This window comes from Oryx dammah, unplaced genomic scaffold (genome assembly GCF_014754425.2).
Source record: "Oryx dammah isolate SB20612 unplaced genomic scaffold, SCBI_Odam_1.1 HiC_scaffold_25, whole genome shotgun sequence".
NCBI classification, from domain to species: Eukaryota; Metazoa; Chordata; class Mammalia; order Artiodactyla; family Bovidae; genus Oryx; species Oryx dammah.
Genome location: NW_024070209.1, coordinates 103,614,727 through 103,619,921, shown reverse-complemented (window position 1 = coordinate 103,619,921; position 5,195 = coordinate 103,614,727). Strand labels below are relative to the sequence as shown.

General features: G+C 62.9%; 1 non-coding gene across 1 annotated transcript; it reads left to right on the top strand.

Annotated features, from left to right (window-relative positions):
• Positions 1–1,919: 1,919 nt before the first annotated feature.
• On the top strand, positions 1,920–2,045 carry LOC120852364. Its single transcript, XR_005718544.1, has one exon. It is a non-coding gene; the product is annotated as a U6atac minor spliceosomal RNA (small nuclear RNA).
• Positions 2,046–5,195: the final 3,150 nt, after the last annotated feature.

The window sequence follows — 5,195 nt, the reverse complement described above, 5'->3', positions numbered from 1 at the left end:
GCTGCCCACTGGAGGGCTGATGTCCACGGTACACACCTTGGCCCGTGTTGTCAGCTAGCACGTGCTGGTGCTGATGGCACCATCCTCGCCGGCATGGGGAGCGAAGTGGGAGGTCAGTGGTGTGGGGCCACCAGGGCCTCAACACACAGTGGGTGCTGAGTGAAGACAGCGGCTCCTCCAACGGGCACTCACCCTGCCCTGAAATGCCCCCCAGGCAGGGGGCATCCAGGTTGGGCAGGGGCAGGACCCAGACGAGCCCAGAGTACAGAGGAATAGAAGGCTTTCTAACACAGCCAAGGTTTGGAGAAGCAGCCCAGGGCCCTTCAGGTAGTAAGTGACAGCAGCGTGCTGGGTCTGGAAGGAAGATGCTACGGCGCGGCAGGCTGCCCATTAAGAGCCGCGGAACATTGCTGAGCATGGCTGGCAGTGGTTTGACCGTGGGTACGAGTCACAGCCCCCGAGGCCTGGCACTAAGGGGGCCCGGCCGCTGGGACTGCACGGGCAGGTGGACAAGGCAGGGACCCAGACAGGGCTGATGCCTCCTGCAGCTGCCCGCGGTCCTGAGCGGCTCGAGTGACAGCCAGGCCGCAAGCTGCACCTGGGGAGTGCAGGCACGGGGCAGCACACTCGCTCCCAGCTGGCCCAGTTCCCAGTGGCTGCCTGCCTGTCTCCTGGTCCCAGGTAATCTGCAAACTGGGTACAGCTGTCCCCTGAGGACCCGGTGAGCTCTCCACCTGGAACTAACCGGGATCTTCCCAGGTGGCGCTAGTGGTAAAGAACCTGCCCGCCAAAGAAGATTTAAGAGACGGGGGTTGAACCCGTGGGTCGGAGGAACCCCTGGAGGAGGGCATGGCAACCCATTTCAGCATTCTTGCCTGGACAATTCCAAGGACGGAGGAGCTCTAAGGAAACCGGCCAACCTGAAACTTCTCAAGGGGCGGCTGGCTGGCGGGACGCGGCTGGCGTCCTGCAGGCCGAATCCACCCCAGCCCGCTCGGCGTCCCCAGACTGAACCCACCGTCCACACCTCGGGCGCCGTCTCCGCGCACACACGCGACGTGACACTGCGCGCGTGTGGGCGCCGAGGCGCGCGCGGACACTGTGGACACGCGGGCGTGTCTGCACGCACGTGCACCCGTGCACACGCACAGACACGTGATTTACCGGAGGCTGGCCTCCCGCGCAAACGCGGCCCCGCGCCCGCAGCCTCGGGCCGGGAGCCGCATCGCCCGCCGTCTGCACTCCGGGGACGGCCAGCACCCGAAGCTGCAGAACAGTATCTTAAAGCTACAGGCCAAGGGCGAACAGGAAGCGCAGAGACCGGCGCCGTGTAGACCCCAGCGAGCAGCCGGCAACCGACCGTCCGCCCAAAGACGGCGGCGCCGCGACCCCGAGCATGCGCGGGAGCCGAGGGCCGTACCCCGGGAGCATGCGCACAGCGCGCCCCGACACGCCCACACCCACAGTTCCAAGCGCGGGGCCGCGTCCGGAAGTTCGTGCGGCGGCCCTTCCGTCCTCGCCCTCTGATTCGCTACAAGCCACTTCCGTTTCCGCAGACGGTTTCGCGCCGTCTCCTGACGGAACGCGAGGCGTGTCGCGGTAGGAAGTGCGCTCCCGCCCTGTTTTGTTTCCGGGGGAATCTCTTTTCTTTGCGCGACGCTGGGCTTCCGGGTATTCCTCTCAGCCTCTGATTGGCTGCTTTTATGAATATATTAGAACGCGAAGACTTTTTTATCCCTCCCCCCTTTTTCTGAAGCAGTCTTTTTTCTTCACGCTACAATAAGTAGCGGTTTAGGATGAGCTTCATCGTGCCTCCATGTTGGGTGCGGCCGCCCCCAGCGGTGCGAACGGTCAGTCACCATAAGCGAAAGGCGTCTTTGCTGCAGGGCTTTAAATATGGAGCGCGCAGGAGGCAGGTTGTGTTGTATGAAAGGAGAGAAGGTTAGCACTCCCCTTGACAAGGATGGAAGAGGCTCTCGGGCCTGACAACACGCATACGGTTAAGGCATTGCCACCTACTTCGTGGCATCTAACCACTGTTTTTTTTTTTTTTTCCCGGTTTGCGCGGCTCGTGGCTGTGCACACAGAGGCGTGGGGTGCGCGTGGGTACGAGGCGTGTGCGGCACGCGACCGCACCGCGACAGCGCAGGCAGGGCGTGTGACACGAGGCTGCGGCACACGTGTGCCGCGGGGACCGGCACCTATGCGACTCCACTCCCTCCGCTCTTGGAGCTGCTTGGCTTTTTTTCGTAACACAAAGTGGCCACGGCTCTCGTGTACCTGGAGCAGGCGTGTCTCACCTCCTCATCCCCATCCAGCCACAGAGTCGGGGGCACGGCCTGGGGCGCGCACCGGGCATCAGGACACCCAGGTGGCTCCCATTTCCCGTCTGAGCAGGGCGCGGGCGCAGGGGCGGGGCGGGGGGCGAGGCAGGAGGCCCTGCAGGCGGCTGTGGTCGGCGGGGGCCCTGCGGGCGGCTTCTGTCTTTGTGGCTCCACTCGTAAAGAGTCCGCCCGCAGTGCGGGAGACCTGGGTTCGATTCCTGGATTGGAAGATCCCCCGGAGAAGGGAACGGCTACCTCGGGCTGTGTAGTCCCTGCCCGCAGTCGGACGCCACTTTCACTTTCACTTTGGCAGCACATTCAAGGAACAAACAGTAGCTGAGCAGCCCCGCTCTGTGGGGAACGGTCCAGGCAGGAGAGGGCCCCAGCCCCAGGAGCCCACATCCTAGACCATTCCAGCGCCTTAACGGACACCTCAGGCGGCAAGCAGAGCAGGCGCCAGTGGTCGGGAAGGTGGAGCCCAAGGCACCCGGGATCAGGACTGAAGGCAGGGAGTGAGGAGCCCTGGGGACTTCCGGGAGGACAGTCCAGACCAGGAGAGCAAGTGCGGCTGCAGCGTGGGGTCAGAGGGCAAGGGCTACTGGCCGAGGTACCAGGGAGCAGCCGAGGGCGTCCCACAGCTGAGGGACAGGCCTGGCGGCTCGGAGGGCAGGGTGGCGAAGGCCGGGGGCTGGTCCAGGTCAGGAGAAGCGGTCACTTGGGACACATATGAGGTGAAGGTCGGGCGCAGGAGGAGCAGGTTTGGGGAGCTGGGGGGCTGCGACAGCCTGGACTCCAGGGAGCAGGTCTGGCCTGTGGATCGGACACTGCCGCTCGTCAGCACGCTGGCCACGTTCAAAGCCACGAGGCTGGTCAGGCCACTTAGGAGGAGAGCGTGGACAGAGGCAAGTGAGGCCCGAGGCCTGGCGGGGCCGTCCCCACGCTCTCGGGCAGTCCGTCTGCGCCCCCACCAGCCCCTGCTCTCTGGCCCTCCCACCATCTCCCGAAGGCCTCACCGCAACCCTCCCCGCTCCCCTGCACCCCAACCTTTTGATGAACAGGTCTAATGTCAGGAAAACACATGTGACCTTGAAACAGGCCAAAGTAAGATGGCCAGGTGTCCAGTCCAGAGTGCCATGCAGAGGTCCCCACTGTGGTCTAAGGGCCATTTCACAACCGCCATCGCGGGCTGTCCACAGACCCTTATCCTCAGAAACGTCAAAATGTGCCCCACTGGTGTCCTGTGGATTTTCACCAGTTCTGAATCCCTCTGCAAATCCATTTCCTGTTGCCTGTGTAGAAATCTCCTTTGAACCCGTTGTTACATCTTACAGGTTTCCTCACTGACTTAAGTAAAACCTCCGTGGAGAGTACACTGGCTGAGTTGTCCTTTGCCTTCCTGCTGTTCCTGACCCCAAGGCTCCACCCCTGCCCCATCCCACTCCAGTAACAGCTACATGTTAAGAAAGGTTAAGTGCTTCCTTGGGAACAAAATTACAAGACAGGAAATTCTTTATTTTCAAAAAGAGAATGCATTTTTACATAAATCTACAACAGAGAATTCAAATGTAGAAAAAATAAACTATATTCAAGGACACGGCAGTCTGCACACATGCCCCTGCCCCGGGGCGAGTCCGACACCAGAACCAACAAAACCCAAAGAACCCCAACCTTGGTCCAGGGAAAACCAAGGCCGCCACCGCCACGCGGCCTCCGCATCTCCCGCCCAGATGCTCAGGCGCTGCAGGCTCGGGGGTGCCTGCGCTGGAGTGGTTCATTCCTACAACAGCCGAGCCATCGGCGCTTCTGCTTCTGAAGGGGAGGGTGGGGGAAGAGTAGCGGGGTGGTCCCGATGCCTGTGACTGTCCTCGGTGCCACAGCGGCCGCTGGGCGGCGGCCTCCTGCTTCCCCACCTGCAGAGCTCCCTAGAGGCCGAGGACTGGCCTCGCCACTGGACCCAAGCAGGGGACACGCCTCCACCGCAGAGGCCTCGGGATGCCAGGTGGACCCGCGGCAGGGAGGGGCCCCCGTGACCGGCAGCAGCCCCCTGACCGTGCTGCCCTGCAGTCAGCGCCCCCAACTCCCACGGGCCCGCTGGCAGGGAGAGGCCCCTGATCAGAGCCCAGGTGGGCAAGGCGGGTGGATGACACCGTCTCCCTGTGAGAAGCCGGCTCCCGAGCCCAGCTGTCCTGAGGCTTGGTGGCGGGGGACGAGACCAGGACTGCCCGCCCCTGCCCTCGCCAGCGTCTGCCACGGACCACGAGACACCACCAGGGCCTGGGCGTCTCTGCAGTGAGGAACCCTACCGCCTGCCCGCAGCCCCACACCTACATGCCGTGAGCCGGAAGGGCACTGGCTAGTCCTCTGCGGTCCTGGGCTCCACAGGATGGAGAGTGGACACGTCATTCAGGGGATCTGTCGAAACTCCTTTCAACCTCCTGCCGACTGTGAGACTTCTCGTAAAAAAGCCACGGGGAGAGGAGCGCCGGGCGAGAGCTCAGCTGCCACGCGTCCACACGCGTGCTCGGCTGCCTTCAGCACGGCTCGGGGTGCTGCTGCTTGTCATGTGACCAGCTGTGGGACCAACGGAAGCACTGAGGGTGGTTCCCACACCAGCATCACCGGGGCAACGACGCCAAAGCACAGGCTTTCCATGGACATCACACAGTGAGCGCTCTGTGCTCCCCAGACACTCAGGACGCGTGGTCACGGGCAGGACGCTGTCACCAGAGCGTCACTGAACACACGAGGGACGGCCCTCCGAGGCTGGCAGCCAGAGCCCGTGCTGGTGACGGTCACAGCGCTGGCGCCGGGTGATAAAACCACAAAAATGGTACAGAATAGTTACCGGAAAAAAACACAACTCGTGATAAA